The 18220-nt window shown below is 39.6% G+C and overlaps 1 long non-coding RNA gene across 1 annotated transcript; it reads left to right on the plus strand.

Moving 5' to 3' along the window:
* Window positions 1–4680: 4680 nt before the first annotated feature.
* On the plus strand, window positions 4681–17797 carry LOC127624410 (uncharacterized). Its single transcript, XR_007968157.1, has 3 exons — window positions 4681–4815; window positions 12955–13085; window positions 17674–17797. It is a non-coding gene; the product is annotated as an uncharacterized LOC127624410 (long non-coding RNA).
* Window positions 17798–18220: the final 423 nt, after the last annotated feature.

Below are 18220 nucleotides of genomic sequence, written 5' to 3' on the forward strand. Positions count from 1 at the left end.
CCCTCGCGTCTTCACGAAGGTCGCAAAGGCGGCCCTTGCACCGCTACGAGTAGCCGGCATCCGCATTCTCAACTACCTCGACGACTGGCTCATCCTAGCACACTCTCGAGAGTTACTATGCACACACACAGACCAGGTGCTCCGGCACCTCAGCCGCTTGGGGCTTCAGGTCAACTGAGAAAAGAGCAAGCTCACTCCGGTTCAGAGCATCTCTTTTCTCGGGTTGGAGTTATACTCAGTCTCGATGACAGCACGTCTCACGAGCGAGCGTGCTCAGTCGGTGCTGGACTGCCTTGCTTCCTTCAAGCCAGGCACAGTGGTCCCTCTAAAACTTTTCCAGAGGCTCCTGGGGCATATGGCGTCCTCAGCGGTGGTCGCGCCGCTGGGGTTGATGCATATGAGACCACTCCAGCACTGGCTCCAGACTCGAGTCCCGAGACAAGCATGGCACCACGGCACGCATCAGGTAAGGATCACCCCCGCCTGCCTCAAAACACTCCGACCCTGGACAGACCTCTGCTTTTTACGGGCAGGAGTGCCCCTGCAGCAGGTGTCCCGATGCGTTTTGGTCACAACCGATGCCTCCCGGTCCGGGTGGGGTGCCGTGTGCAGCGGGCACGCAGCAGCGGGCCGTTGGAAAGGGGCCCCGCTGCGTTGGCACATCAACTGCCTGGAGTTGCTGACCGCCCTTCTTGCTCTCAGGAAGTTCCTCCCGTTAGTTCGGGACAAACACGTCCTCATGAGATCGGACAGCACCACGGTGGTGGCGTACATAAAATCGCCAAGGCGGCGTACGCTCCCGCCACATGTCACAACTCGCCCGCCGTCTCCTCCTATGGACTCAAGTCGCTGCGTGCCACTCACATCCCCGGCAAGCTCAACGTCGTAGCGGACGCACTATCATGACAACGCCTGCCCGGCGGGGAGTGGAGGCTTCACCCCCAGTCAGTCCAGCTGATTTGGGAACAGTTTGACAAGGCCCAGGTAGACCTGTTTGCCTCCCAGGAAACCTCCCACTGCCCGCTCTGGTACGCCCTAACAGAGGCTCTCCTCGGGACAGACGCACTGGCACACAGCTGGCCCTCGGGGCTGCGCAAGTACGCATTTCCCCCAGTGAGCCTTCTTGCACCGGTGCTGTGAAAGGTCAGAGAGGAGGAGGAGCAAGTCACGTTAGTGGCCCCCTACTGGCCCACTCAGACTTGGTTCTCGGAACTCAGACTTCTCGCGACAGCTCCTCCCTGGCAAATTCCCCTTAGAAAGGACCTCCTCTCTCAGGGACGGGGCACGCTCTGGCACCCGCGCCCAGACCTCTGGAACCTCCACGTCTGGTCCCTGGACAGGATGCGGAAGAGCTAGCCAGCTTACTGGCGACCGTTGTGAATACAATCAACCAAGCCAGAGCCCCCTCTACCAGGCACCTTTACGCCCTAAAGTGGCGCTCGTTCGCAGATTGGTGTTCTTCCCGAACCGAAGACCCGCAGAGATGCGCGATCAAGTCAGTGCTCCTGTTCCTACAGGAGAGGCTGGACAGGAGACTGTCCCCATCCACCCTCAAGGTGTATGTTGCTGCCATTGCCGCCCACCACGATCCTGTAGACGGCAAGTCTTTGGGTAAGCACGACCTGATCCTCAGGTTCCTGAGAGGCGCCCGGAGGTGGAATCCCTCCCGGCCAGGCCTAGTTCCCTCCTGGGATCTCTTGGTAGTCTTGGCAGGACTCCAGAGACCCCCCTTCGAGCCGCTTGAATCAATTGGACTCAGGGCCCTCTATCTTAAGACGGCCCTGCTGATCACGCTCGCCTCTATCAAGAGGGTCGGGGACCTGCAAGCGTTCTCTGTCAGCAACACTTGCCTGGAGTTCGGTCCGACGGATACGTCTGTGATACTAAGGCCGCAACCAGGCTATGTGCCCAAGGTTCCTACCACACCATTCCGAGATCAGGTAGTGAACCTGCAAGCGCTGCCCCAGGAGGAGGCAGACCCAGCCCTTTCGTTGCTATGTCCAGTGCGCGCCCTGCGCATTTACCTGGACCACACACAGAGCACCAGACGCTCTGAGCAGCTCTTTGTCTGCTTTGGGGGACGGCAGAAAGGGAATGCCGTCTCCAAACAGAGGCTCGCCCACTGGGTTGTTGACGCCATCACACTGGCTTATCACACCCAGGCCGTGCCCCTACCCTTGCGGGTCCGAGCTCACTCAACAAGGGGTGTTGCGTCCTCGTGGGCACTGTCCAAGGGCACCTCCCTAGCAGACATCTGTAGAGCCGCGGTTCAGCGGAGGAACTCGCCGACCCAAGCCACTGCGGGTACCCTGATGGCTACCCTGTACTGGTATAGGTGCTCCACAGGTAAGGCCTCCTGCTCGGACTCCCCCTGTGTGTAATTCCACGGTTCTGTCCCCTTATGAGCGGACCCCCGTGTCTCCCTTAGGCAGTTACAGCTGCCCCGGTCGCCGTGCTGTAGCAACTCCCCCCTTTCGAGGCTGGATCTACCACAGCACCATACTTTCCACACGAGTCCCAAGACGGCCGTGTGACGTGTCTACCACTTTTCCTCCCCAAGAAAAAGGGCAGGTGTGGTCTCAGCAGGGTCTGGGTAAGACCCCCTTCCCTATATGCGTGTAAGGGCCCCGGCCGTGATTGCTCTATGCGAGAAACATAGAGAGAAAAGAGGCCCAGCCAGGCTGGCCCGTTCCCATGTTGGCAAACATCGCCTTGTTCCCCTCACAGGGTAACTAGAAGGATCCCGATGTTCGTATGGGGCATTTGGGAAGGGTACGTGCAGCCAGGTACAGATGATGCGAGGCACTGGATGAATCCCTGCCCGCCTCTGTATCGGCAGTCCACGTACACGGTTCAGCACATGGCAAGATTGGAATGGGTCCCCTAGTGTCGCTTCTCCAACCCACTCCGACTGTTGATAGTTCCTAGAATATCAAAATTCACAAAAGGAGGTAGATCCATTTCCTATTTGGCTCCAAAACTATGGAATAGTCTCCCTAACACTGTTCAGGATGCAGACATAAACACTCAGTTTAAATCTAGATTAAGACTCATATATTTAGCCAGGCATACACCTAATTTACCAATCAACTCACAATTAGGCTGCTTTAGTTAGGTCTTCTGGAGCCAGAAACATTTGCAATATTTTGCAAACTCTGCAATAAATTGAATGGCATCTATGCTAATATTATTTTATTTGTTTCCCTGTCTCAACCTCGGGATTCATATCCTTCATATGCCACTGCCTGAACCTTGGATTTAGGATGGACCCCAACAAACCTCACTGAAATGAGCTGCTGGTTGAACAGCGATGCACCTCATTGATCTCTGCCTGCATCCCCTTTGTTTATTGATGGATGACACACTTGAAATGGAATACATAGACTATCAATTAATTGCCAACAAAAACCTTAATCAGCCAGCTAACATAGGACAATGCATCTGTGTGAACTTCTGCAGTTAATCCAGGATGGACTTCAAAGACATAAGTCATTAATCTTACAGTTCATACAAAATCTTTGTTTAAACACTGGCCCTTAACACTTACTTAGTTTACACATTTTAAACCATGACTTAGACTGCACACAAATAACTATATTGGCATTATATTCATGCTGTTTAGTCAGAGGGGAACTGGCCCGCACAGTGAGCCTGGTTTCTCCCAAGGTTATTGTTCTCCATTAACCAAACATAGGTGGAAATCGCGGGGCGGTCGGGTCAAGACCCCCCCCCCCCATCTGAGGGTTGTCTCCCCCCTAAAATATCATTAAAATATGTGTATTGTAAATAATATAATTATATATTCTTAAAATAATTGTTTAAGAATATAAACAATTCAAAAATTGCTCTTGAGAATTGTTATGTTTATTGTCCCCCCCAACATTTTGATGAAATTTTCGCCCCTGTAACCAACATCTTGTGGAGTTTTGTGTTTCTTGCCACTGTTGCCTTTGGCTTGCTCACAGGGGTTCTAAATACAATTATTATTTAATTATTTATTTTATACACAATTTACAATTATACAATGATGACTTTAAGACCTTATAGATATTACAGTTTAATTTTCTGTTATAGCATGATTATCTGTAAAGATGCTTTGAAATTATGTGTGTTGTTAAAAGTGCTATACAAATAAAAATGCTTTAACTTCACTTGACATTTTACAGCTTGGTCCAACTAATGTGCGCACATGTTCTAGAACAATAAGATGAGGTGGTACCTTTACAAATTGGCACTATCAACAGAACCAGTCAAGTCTATTTGTTGCCAGTACTGTCAAATAAATGACAAACTGCAGATTTAAATGCAATACAAGAAAACAGTCATAGTGATGTGCTGCTTTAGGAATCTAACATCTAAAAAAGCTTTTTTTTTTTTTTTGAAAAAAAAAGTTTTTCCTTGAACAATCATGCTCATGTACTGAAGAAAACCACTGAAAGATTCAAGTTTATCTCCTCTGCTATGCAGTTCAACTGTAGTCCAACGAATACTGCCTTGTTATTTGTTCATTTGTGAATACAGTGCTTGTATGATTTGCTGAATAGGGACATTACAGTTGTGTCACAGATCAGCAATCTGAACAATGAGAACACTCTTGTATCTGAAAGTTCAATCATGTGCCTTACAGTACAGATGAAATAGAGGGTGAATTGATTGAATGAGCTTTAAATTTGAAGCCACTCCATATGTGATTGCAATGCAGGCCATGTTTGCACCCTTTGTGATTGAGCTGGTATGATTTTTGCTGAAAAAATAAATAAACAGACAACACAAGGCAGATTTTGCCATTGCTTACGAACGGATGGAGTTTATTACGTAAGTTCACAATTTTTTTTAAATTTGTTTATTATTAACTCATTGTCATGCCCTTCCAAATCCATATTATGTTTGTTTTTCATGAATGAATCGCTCTTTTGACTCTTTCTCATTCTGAATCCTCAGTTTGAATTATTCAAATAGCTCATTTGCAGCTCATGAGTCGTTTGGAGTGGGTTTTCACTCAGTTGAACAGTAACAGGATACATAATACAATTTTTCACTTGGGGGGACCTGTGCCCCAGTACTAAAATACAGCTCCATCCAAAAATTATAAAATGTTTTTGTAAATGGGAATGTAACGTGTGAATATAACATGCAAGTCATGAATACATCTATGGTGCTTTTATGTTGTTGTTGTTGTTGTTGTTGTTGTTTTTACTTCTTCTTCTTTTTTTCTTTCTTTTTGGAGCTTTGGCAGCCATTGTCAAATGTTGTTGTTTAAAAAAAAATGCATTCCTGTAAAAGGATGCGTAAAGATTCTTTAGAATTTCTCCTTTTGTGATCCACAGAAAAATAACAGCATAAGAGTTTGGAATGACATGAGGGAGAGTAAATCATAAAAGAATTTCCATTTTTGGGTGAACTATTCCTTTAAACTGGAAGCCATACCAGACCAACACCAAAATAACTTTCTTTGAGCTCCAGGTGTGTAAATTCCTTCCACATGACAGGCTGCAAAGAGCACCTTTGAAGACAAGGTGTTCAGTTACTGCATAACAATGCAAAGTCATGGAAGCTTTCACTAGCACTTCTAATGGGTCACCCACTATCAAAAGACACATTAGGACTAAGAAGGAATGTAAATATATGTGTGCATAATGGCTGGAAAGAAATCTTGTGATCAATGTACACAGAATGTCTTCAAAGAAATCAGTTTCAAATACTCAACTGGTCATGCTAAAGAGAAGTGAAGATGGAACGGCACAGAAACACATGAATGGTTCAAGTGCCAATGTCAGATGTAAAGAATGGTAAGCTCTTCAAGACAGAAAAAAAGCCCACAGTGTTTCTTCCTCAATGAGAGGATACTTGACTTGTAAAGCTCAGCTTTGCATTGGCCCAAAACAAAAATAGTCCATCATGCTTGCAAGTAAGCACAATAGCATGAGTCAGTCAAAGACAGAATAGCTAAGATTGCCTCTTGCTCATTCGTGTTAAAGTTAGAATCATAATTTTAATAGTTTTAAACAGACCAGTGGCCACCACAGCTTTTAATTCCCCACCAAAGGGCCTTAATGTAAAAAAATGTCTCTCTCTCTCTTGTCTTCATTTACAAGCAGTGTTTGTCTTTTTCTTTTTCTTTTTTCTTTTTTTTTTTGCACATGGAGTCAATTAAATATGTTTAACCACTTAGAATTTTCTAAATGTTTTGTGTTGTGTTGGGTTTTGTGAAATGTCAGTCACTGAAAAGATACTAGTATTTTTACTGAAAATCTACCAGGTTCCTATAAACCTGGTAGATTTTTTAAACCTAATAAAATTTGATTACATCTCTCGACTGAAACATTTCGCCCCCTCATTCAAGTCCTTGGTTCATGCATGCTCAACAGCTGCTCACTGATCAGCAGTTCTCAGTATTATGTCCGAAAGAGGTGATTCTTAGTTCAGTGTACTGGTGACTCACAAACTGCTGTGATCGACTCAATGTACTGCTGATGCAAGAGCTGTAGACTGGATCATTTTCATATGTTGATAAAACGGTTATACAATCAAGTCATAAATGTATTTCCAGTTTGTTTTATTTGTTACAATCTCTGTTGTTCAGCAAAATACACCTAAAACATGCATTTCGCCCCTTAATCACACACAAGCTCAATGTCAGCAGCTCATCGGTTCTCAGTATGTCGGACACCTCCAAAAGAAGTGATTCTCAGTTTAGTGTACTGTTGACTCGAGAACTGTAAGTTACAAGCAACTCATTGTACTGTTGACTTGAGAGCTGTTCCAATCCGAGCGTTCAGTCCGATTTGTGAATTAGTTGGAGCAGTTAATTGCAAAGAAGAGTTGGCAAAATCAGACGTCACCAGTTCTAGGATCATATTACTCCTGGTTATCGGCTCATTGTGATTCGGAGTGCCGAGAGACAGGCACAAGAGTAGCTTGTGGATTGCAAATTCAACCAATCTCTGCATTATTTGCGGAAGCTTGCATTTTTTTGAATTTCTGCAAAAAACTTAAATCTGTGGGAATCCCATAGCCTTACTTACATGTAATATTTGACAGCAGCCAAACAAATGCTTGAAAAGCCTGAAGCAGTTGCAACATCTCCAAATACACAGCTGCCATTGTATCATCTCCATAGTAAAACTGTAAGCATCTCCCTCTTCTCCTTCACGTTTTCAAAATCAAAATCCTTGTCTAAACTTTGGCGGGATCGCAGACAGCACACATACATCAACAAAAACCAGGTTTATACATAGAATCCCTAACATTCACTTAAAATGAGGTGTGTAGAAAAATTTGATAAGAATTTGTGTTGCTTAATACAGTAGGCTACGAATCTAAAAATGGCAATTTATGCTGAACACTTTGCTGAAAATAATGTATGCAACATATATTTAAAAAATATGACAAAAATCTCATTTTCATATATGTAAAATTTTTTGAAACATTTGTGGAATTTAAAGTTGTACATAAATTCTCAAATATATTAACTTGAATTGTATTTGTTTGTATGGCCATAAATCAGACAGTGTAATAGCAACAGGCAAATGTGTATGTGGGTGTTTGTGTGTTAGAGTGTGTGTGTGTGTGTGTTTTCTTTTTCTTTTCTTTCTTTTCTTTTTTTTTGGCCAGCTTTTTTTTTTGTTATTGTGCACTGCATTATTTACATGTAATTGCATTTACATTGCAAATTATGATGATTTGTGAGTTTTTACTGCAAAACAACCCCCAAAAAATGCAGCAAATTTCATGGCAAAATTTCAGTGAAGTTACAGCAAATTCAGTCATTTTGGGACATAAAATTCAGGAATTAGTACAGTGCAATTCTGAATCCTGGGACTGAATATAGTATGTTATCCATTAAACCAGGAAGCCAGAGGCTGCTGTAGTGCAGAAATGATCCAAATACCAACATGAAGAAAAAAGTGTGCACTTCATATTCAAGGGCTGCGTTCCATTTCAAATTTGTATCCCCTTCCCTCGCAAACTTCTCTCCGTCTCATGGACTCAAATGTACGTCACTGCTTACATTGCGTGAGTGTCCACTGCTGGCAGAAGGCTTGCAATGGTTTTAACTGGAACACCCTTAACCCTTGATCACTTGGAGCATGTTGAAGGCTGATGTCAATTTGTGGAATTATTTAGTGATTTTTGCACAAAAACGATGTTTTCGAAGATTGATTTCAGAGGCCTCTATATAAATCTTGTATGTTTAAAAAAAAAATCATTAGAATTAATTGTATTAATCAAGATTTTCACAAATGAAAATGTTAACATAACAATGAATACATAGGCTATAACTGTGTGATGAAAAGCTTAAAACAAGTATTATGCTGTTAAATCTCAATATAACTTTTCTAAAACTGCTTAATTTACCTAACTTCACTTCCATCATACATTAGAGTTGTGTGGGAGTGGGGTTTATGAAGGGCAATCTGCTGTCCTGTCACAATCATGTTGCATTGTGGGATATGGAGCTGCCTGAAGCGTACATCAGAGTTTTAATAACTGCTGTTAGTATCAGTTAGTTTAAATTATTCATTTATTTTAAAATATGTATTAGATTTCAGATTAAGAAAATATTTTTTTATCAATAGTTTTAATTTTTGTTTCAGTTTTAGTTTACGTTAATAACCTTGCTTGACAGTTTATAGTCTGGATTGAGATTTGCTTGTTGGGCCCCAGTGGGACCGGGGCTGTGATCAAAGTTAGGCCTTAATTTCCTCCAACAGCTTAATGAAGAGGCCTCACTCTTACAAGCTCACTGTACCGAGCCTTCTGGAGGGTTCACTGCGCACTCAGTGGCCCACCATCTGCATTAAAATGCTGAGTTGGCTTAAATCGGGGCATGCACTGGGAGAGCCGTTACTGTATTGTGTCCAGGGCTGCTGAGACGATCGCTCACACAGCTGGGGCAGAAAGTCTGTATGGCTCATGAGGCCAGAGGCACGTGTTTGCAGTACTGCATCCCGTAGATAGGAGTGGGCAGCCAACAGAAAGATCTGCTACATTCGCCATGTGAATTATCTGGCAGCCAGAATATCTGTGCACATATGTCAGCCACCTCACGTTGTTCTGCAAATGAGATTGTTGATGTAAATTATCAGGTTGTCTATTTACAATAGAGCTGAAAGCATGCTGTGAGACTTAAACTTTGTAATTTTAGATCCAAGATGGAATATTATTTTTGGAGGTTTCTGCATTTTGATGGGCTCATGGATTTATGTTTGTGTTAATATGATTATTTGGGGACATTCACTTTGAAACAGTTACATTACCTGCTAGATTTCCTAGAATAGGTCACAAAAAATGGCCCGAAATAAAAAATAAAACAATTAAACAATAATATTTTAGCCTTCTTTCAACCTTTTTTATAATAGCTCAGTGCAAGTACAAGCTTGACCTTCAGAAAATGTAAATAGAAATCAGAAAACGAAATATTTTGAGTAAACACAATAATGATGATGATGATAATAATAATAAACTATGCCAGAAGAAGATCATTTTTGTGTGTAATATGAGCCAGTTAGTTGACGTGAAGTGAATCCGTGTCAGCCAGTGTTTACAAACAACAGCTCTTTGTAATCGCTCGCATTACTACTACACAACTATAGCAAAAAAATTGGGTTAAACAGCTTTAAACGAAAACTTCAGCATTATGGCTCATCACAGCTGAGACACAACAGACTGCTAAATTACACAGTAGGTGCAGTTTAAAATGGCAGATGACATTGCAGTTTCTATAGTGATCGACTCTTGTGCACCGGCTACTGCGAAATAGAGAGGAATACCCCCGCTTTGATGCTATTTTTCCACTGAGAAAGCTGATCTTCAGAAAGCTAACAGCATCTCTGCTTGGGAGTGGCAATAGGTGATTGCACATGCTTCATCTCTCTCTCTCTCTCTCTCTCTCTCTCTCTCTCTCCCCCTCACTCACACACATACACACACACACATCCATCCTTGTTTAGCCAAAAACTTGTTCGAAACCGAAAGCTGTAATACTATTTCTGAAGTGAACTTTTTGAATTACTAATGGAGGCTTGGACTCATTATTTGGTTTTAACCAGCAACATCAGATTCTGTTCAGTCACGTAAGACAGTAGTTCCATGCACAAATGACCGTACTCAGTTTTTCCTCATTTTTAAAAATGTACTTGTTCATTGAACAAAACATGACATTTTAACCTCTAATACTTTAAAATAAAAGTAATGTGACACCAAAGTGTACACACACACACACACACACACACACACACACACACACACACATGGACAGACAGAAAGAGCATATACACTAGACAATAATTGGAAAACTGTAATAGCAAAAAATTGGAACAAAAATGTTTAAGAGCTACTACTGTACTTTTACACTTAGACTAGATTTCTCTTTCCAGAGCAATTATGAAATGTCATAAAAACATGACAGGTACTGATGGAAGAGCATATCGGTTTTCTGCAATCATTAGCACATAATCTCATGAGAAATGACTCATTAATGACGTCAGATGAAGGGGCTGCTGATGAAATTGAATTGAAAGTGCCACAAAGGATAATCTTGTATCATAGAGCAATGCTTCATGGCTGGTACACACAGGCTAAATGAATCAGAATGGAGGTGTCCAGGTGTACTATCAGGCAGAAGTGTATGCTTCAACCTGGCGGTGTGGAAAAAAGCGACACACTCTGATCATACCTGCATGGATGCTTGCTCTCAGAACACACAGACTTCTCATCTCAAGCAAAACATGTCTGAAGGGCAAATGCCTTTGCCTTTGAGTTGAATGTAGCCACTACAAATGTGACATCCATATAGCCAAATCAGACCTGATCTTTGTACAAGGATTAAGCATTTCTACATAGTGTTCACACTTTGTTCATTGTCAGTTTCAATTGCCATATCTATGCTAGTTTATATTCCCTTGGTTTTTAAAATGGTGGAATTTTTTGATGGTGGAATTAGATTTAAACCCACTGGAACCTTGGAACGCTACAGAAATGTTTTGTGATTGTGGTCTAGAACATTTTTACAGAAAGTGTGTCATTTCTGTGCAACTATAGCATCAAAAAATAGACACACAACAAGTCTTCAAACAGGCTTTCTGAACACAACGCTGTATTTTTGCATGAAAACTATCTTCAATATTGAAAAAAAAAATGCTTGTGATAGTATACATTCTTAACATTGAACTAAAATATATAAGCTTTTGTAATAAATGTCCATAATATCCTTTGAATTAAACACCATTTCATTTGAAAAGGTGAAATTGAAATTTTAGACTGTGTGAGCCTTCATGGTGTTTTTGAGATGACGTGCCAATAGGAACACCTGCTTCAAACGCGCTGTTGTTGTTACCATGGTACCACTTCTCACATCACCTAGTTCTAATGGTTTAAACAACAAGATCAAGGCTGCCTCAGCTGTTACTGTCACTGTTGCTAGGCAACCTTGGAATCAGAGTTCAAGGATACAAAAGAATAAAGCTTGTTGATGTCCCCTGCTCAAAGTGTCCATATACACGCAGCTCATTCTGAGGTCATTGAAAAGTAATGATAATATATTTCAGTGACATGACTCACCTCTTCATATTTTCAGATTTAGAATATTTTTACTGGTAGGGGGTTTAATAATAAATCTGAAATTATATGTTCATGTTTTTTTCATGATGGTGTTCTCAAAGAGAGTTTGCTGTTACATAGGCTACTTGTAAATAAATATATTTTATGTTTTATGAATCAAAGTAAGATTCTTGCAGACATTTATTACAGTTCTGTTTGTTTAGGTATAGAGATTTGTTAAAGAATAGTGAAGTTTTGATGTGTAATTTTCCTCAATTCTAAAACATACTCATATTCACAATGATATTATATTGCAATCAATACCCCCATCTAAATGGTTCAATACAGAAAACTATTTTGGAGAAATTTAGAGATTTCTAAAGGGACTCAAAAAGGATGTTACAACAGTGCCCCCTAGCGTAAAAATATAATTATTAAGCTACATTTTTTTTCTTTTTCTGGCCATATAATGCTTCATTTTAAAATAAGATATTGCATTATTTATAACGCATTATTAACAGTTCCTGTGCATCATTGTGCAGAATTTACTTTTAAGTTGTCAGAGTGAGCGTTTGCAATTTACAACAGTTCGGCTTGAATGCATTTCATATATCACTTACATGCAGGATGAACACACAGTTTAGTTTTTCTAATGATGCTTTCTAATGAACTCACATTTTCTATTATGCATTCATAACCTTATACTTAAATTCGCTTAAAACATCAATGTGTTATTTTAACACTAAAAGGGTTCAAACTAAATTTGGCACACTTTATCTTTCAGCACAAAGATCTGGGATGTCAAAAAAAAAGTTTTTGCATTCTTCAGATTTGCCATTTGATGTCAGCAGAGACCTCTAAGGAACGTTTTCATACATAACACTGCAAAAGTAATTTTCTTGTCATTATTTTTGTCTTGTTTTTCAGTAAAAAGATCTAAAAAATCTTTCTAACAACGTACATTTGCATGAGATGCAAAACCATGTAAGATATTAAGACTAATTTTCAAAGTATTTATCTTTAATTGAATCATTGTTATATATACTAATATATATATAGATATATATAATATATATACATATACATATACCTATATATATATATATATATATATATACACACACACACACATATGCAAATGCTGTGCTAAAATGCTTCAAATTATTTTATTTTTTTCACACCATTCTACGATCATACCCCATAATGTGACAAACTAAAAATCAGATTTTTAATAACTTTACAAATGTATTAAAAAGATAAAACTGAAATATCACATTGACATAAGTATTCAGATCCTTAACATAGTACTCAGTTGAAGCAACTTTGGCAGCGATTACAGCACCATGTATTTTTGTGTATGATGCAAGCTTTGCACACCTGGATTTGGATATTTTCTGCCATTGTTCTCTGCAGATCCTCTCAAGCTCTATCAGGTTGGATGTTTCTTCAACCCTGACCAGTTCACTAGTCTCTGCACCTGAAAAACACCCCCACAGCATGATGCTACCACCACCATGCTTCACCATTGGGATGGAATTGAGCAGGTGATGAGCAGTGCCTGGTTTTCTCCAGATATGATGCTTGGAATTGAGGCCAAACAGTTCAATCTTCATTTAATTAAACCAAAGAATCTTGTTTATCACAGTCTGAGAGTTCTTTCGGCGCTTTTTTGCAATTTCCAAGCGGGCTTTCATGTGTCATGTGGCATAAAGCCCAGATCAATTGAGTGTTGTAGTGATAGTTGTCCTTCTGCAAGTTTCTCCCATCTCCACATATGATCTCCAAAGCTCAACCAGAGTGACCATCAAGTTATTGTCACCTCTCTTAACAAGGCCCTTCTGCCTTATATATTCAGGTGTGTGCCTTTCCAAATAATGTCCAATCAATTAGATTTGCCACAGGTGGACTCTGGGATGGGAAGCACCTGAGCTAAATTTCAAGTGTCATAGCAAAGGTTTGAATACTTATTTCAATGTGATATTTCAGTTTTTCTTTTAAATAAATTTGAAAAGTTATCAAAAATAATTTGTTTGCTTTGTCATTATGGGGTATGGAGTGTAGACTGATGTGATTTTTTCTTTAAAGCATTTTAGTATAAGGCTGCAACATAACAAAATGTGAAAAAAATGTATGGGTCTGAATACTTCATTGCATTGCCTTCATTCCTCAAAACAATGATTGTCTGATGGGTTTCTAGAGAAAGCTGTTTCTTTTTTGCCATTTTTGACCTAATATTGACCTTAAGACATGCCAGTCTATTGCATACTGTTTCAACTCAAAAACAAATACAAAGACAATGTTAAGCTTAATTTATGAAACCAAATAGCTTTCAGCTGTGTTTTATAGTACAAAATTAGCAATTTAGCATGATTATTCAAGGAGAAGGTGTTGGAGTGAAGGCTGCTGGAAATGAGGCCTGTCTAGATTTGTTCAAAAAGTGACTTTTTTCAAATAGTGATGGTGCTGATTTTTACATCAGTAGTGTCCTGACCATACTTTGTGATCAGTTGAATGCCACTTTGGTGAATTAAAGTACCAATATCCTTCTGAAACAGCAAAATCTGTACATTATTACACCAGTGTGTACACTCACCTAAAGGATTATTAGGAACACCATACTAATACTGTGTTTGACCCCCTTTCGCCTTCAGAACTGCCTTAATTCTACGTGGCATTGATTCAACAAGGTGCTGAAAGCATTCTTTAGAAATGTTGGCCCATATTGATAGGATAGCATCTTGCAGTTGATGGAGATTTGTGGGATGCACATCGAGGGCACGAAGCTCCCGTTCCACCACATCCCAAAGACGCTCTATTGGGTTGCGATCTGGTGACTGTTGGGGCCATTTTAGTACAGTGAACTCATTGTCATGTTCAAGAAACCAATTTGAAATGATTCAAGCTTTGTGACATGGTGCATTATCCTGCTGGAATTAGCCATCAGAGGATGGGTACATGGTGGCCATAAAGGGATGGACATGGTCAGAAACAATGCTCAGGTAGGCCGTGGCATTTAAACGATGCCCAATTGGCACTAAGGGGCCTAAAGTGTGCCAAGAAAACATCCCCCACACCATTACACCACCACCACCAGCCTGCACAGTGGTAACAAGGCATGATGGATCCATGTTCTCATTTTGTTTACGCCAAATTCTGACTCTACCATCTGAATGTCTCAACAGAAATCGAGACTCATCAGACCAGGCAATATTTTTCCAGTCTTCAACTGTCCAATTTTGGTGAGCTCTTGCAAATTGTAGCCTCTTTTTCCTATTTGTAGTGGAGATGAGTGGTACCCAGTGGGGTCTTCTGCTGTTGTAGCCCATCCGCCTCAAGGTTGTGCGTGTTGTGGCTTCACAAATGCTTTGCTGCATACCTCGGTTGTAATGAGTGGTTATTTCAGGCAAAGTTACTCTTCTATCAGCTTGAATCAGTCGGCCCATTCTTTGTAAACCCTAGAAATGGTTGTGCGTAAAAATCCCAGTAACTGAGCAGATTGTGAAATACTCAGACCGGCCCGTCTGGCACCAACAACCATGCCACGCTCAAAATTGCTTAAATCACCTTTCTTTCCCATTCTGACATTCAGTTTGGAGTTCAGGAGATTGTCTTGACCAGGACCACACCCCTAAATGCATTGAAGCAACTGCCATGTGATTGGTTGATTAGATAATTGCATTAATGAGAAATTGAACAGGTGTTCCTAATAATCCTTTAGGTGAGTGTATATGTACAGTATGTGTATATATATATATATATATATATATATATATATATATATATATATATATATATATATATATATATATATATATATATATATATATATAGTTGTATGAGTTAATCAAACTAAAGTTTAGTTTAAGAACTATTTGACAATGGCCTTAGAAAAATAAACCTAATTAAAAATATATTATCTGAAAACAAGTCTACTTATAACACAAGTTAGCTACTCAAGTAAAATGTATCTTGTTGCTTTGGATGTTTAGGTTTGTACTGAAAAACAACAACAAAAATAACAGATTAAAAAACTAATTTCTTACTGTTTAAAAAAGGAAAGAAAACAAAACAGCAAATAACCGCAATTGAATTTGGTAAAACTTTATTTTATTGTTACACATATTACATATATTTACTATAGTAATAACAGTAAATTATGCATCATTACAAGCAACTAATCCCAAACCAAACCCTTACCCTAAACTTAAACTTATAGTAAGTACATGTTGTTAATTAGTAGTAATCAGTAATTGCTTTTGTAATTACATTGTAACAAGGACACATTATAAAGAGTAACCTTGAATTCGTTCATAAAGTCTGATCATAATTTTTGAAGTCTCTCAGTATATCTTTACTTTTTTGCCCATGTTCATCCATTGTAATGGGGCATGGGGTGGATCTTCAGCTCAGAAGAACAAAGCTGAATTTCACATTATCCTCTCTAACTTGTGACAGCTTTTCTTCTTTTAAATATAAAGGATCTTGAAAGTTAGATCTCAATGACCATCTTTCAAATCTTCATTGGATGGTCTGTCGATCAGACTGAGCAGTTTTTAATATTTTACTGCGGTAGACTTTTTCTGAAGATGGAAGATTCCTTCCACTTGTATAGTGAAATAAAATGTTATCACTGCTGCTTGCTCACACAATTCTGCTTCATTAGATCTTAATGAATTTGTCATCTTGCAATTATGCATTGATATTTGCTGTTGGATTCAATGGTTCTGGGATCTTAAATGGACCACATTTGGTTAACAGCCTGACTGGATGGTACTGTCTAAAAAGAGACAAAGAAGGCTGTAGAATAAAGTTTTGATTCTAGTTATTAAATGTGTGGAGGTCAACTTTCACAATTCCATGATGCAAAATTAATAATAAGTACTGACGGATATGCGAAGCATGGAAAGGTGAAAATAATAGTAAATATCTTTAAACAAATTACATAAAGGTAAAAGTGTGTAGCTTTAGTTAAGCTAGTTGTCACCTAATAAGTTGGGATAGGTAAAGTATTTTCTATTGGACTTTATGCGAGCACTTGACCAAAGCATTGGCAACGTGCAATCCATTTGTACATGTTTAATGTGTGAGTGTACAATATACCTTTTTTGGGTTTTAGGTATAAAACCTTTTATGTATAAATTCCTTTAAAACACATTGAACATAATCATTTAATATAAAACACATCCACTTTGAGAGATTATAAATTATTTAATTAATCTAGGTTGTTTTGCTAAAGAGTAAATTCAATAACTAAATTCCTTTGAGCAAAGAAGCAGGTGTTTACATGAAGATGCATGGTCACTGGGGTGGCTTAACATAGCTCCAGAAAGGACAAATGAGTGCTCTGTTAGGAAAAAGCAATTACAAAACCCTGAATGGCACTCCACTGGGACACGGTAAGTGCACTAGCATTCTATTCAAGGACTGAGTGATGTGTCCAACCATTTAATGTACCAGCCACTGAGAAACATGCAGCATTGGTGACTACAATACCAAGATATGATGACCTTCGCATACCCCATTGTTAACTGCACCATGTTGGCTAGAATGGTAAGAAAAGTGGAGGAACTGATGCAGTTGAAGGACACTTGAACAGTAATTTAGGTCCTTCACACACTTTTTCATAATGGGGGCTTTGTGTGATCACTCTGTTCTGTTCACTTTAATCCAGCTCCACTCCAAGTTTTCCATTTCCTTGCTCAAAGAGATTGTGGAACTACTTGATTTTTTTTTGTGTTTTTTTTAGAATTCCTGCTCAGGTCTGAACAACAATCTTTAGATTGGGTTCTCTCTCTGTATGACTTTTGACCCCTATAGTTTTAAGGCTTGATATAGTATGAAGCTGTCAATTCAATTTCTCTAGAGGTATAGTCTTCTATTGAGTCTAGTGCCTGTGAGATGTGTTATCAAAAATGGCAGTTTCTCAAATACCAATAGAATATTGCAGGCTCCAGAAGCGAAACACATTTCAGAGGACATATACTGGGGTCTTCGTTTCTCTACATAAAATTATTTGTTGATTTTTGGGCACTGACAAAATTGATAAACTCATGTCCAAAGTGGGCCAAGGATGGAATCTGGTGTCAGGTAGATTGACATATTCTGAAACACATGCCTTTGTTTTTTTTTCAGTGCCTACCCAGGTGGAGAAGTCGTCATCTCAGCTGCAAAGAGATGATAAACAGATTTGACAGAATGCCCACATCATGTGGCATACTGTGCTAATGTTTTTCATTATATTATCATATTTGCAAATGACTGGGGGGAATTCTTGACACCCTTTCTTTTTTATAAATGTCAATAAAACCCTTGAGTGAGAATAAATGAAAGTCAGTAATCCATACAGATGTATATTTTTTTTCCAAAGATGCACTAGTCTTTCCTCAAAGAGTAGAATACAATTTAAAACCACAACACAATGGAACGATAGTGTTACTGTTAGTTGCAGGTTAACAGAGCTCTCAGAATGGTTGCATTGAAATTAATGTTCATACTTATACTGTTTAAACAAGTGTGTCATTTTATGAACTATAAGCCATTGTGCTGTTTTCTCTGCTGTATAGATGGTAAATCACAACTGTTGTGCAGAAATGGTATCAAGACATGTGCTATATCTTTTATCATAGAGCACCGAAGGTTATGTGTTGTTAAAGTGGAGGAAAAAAATCAAAAATAACTC

This window comes from Xyrauchen texanus, chromosome 30 (assembly GCF_025860055.1).
Source record: "Xyrauchen texanus isolate HMW12.3.18 chromosome 30, RBS_HiC_50CHRs, whole genome shotgun sequence".
In the NCBI taxonomy this organism is placed as follows: domain Eukaryota; kingdom Metazoa; phylum Chordata; class Actinopteri; order Cypriniformes; family Catostomidae; genus Xyrauchen; species Xyrauchen texanus.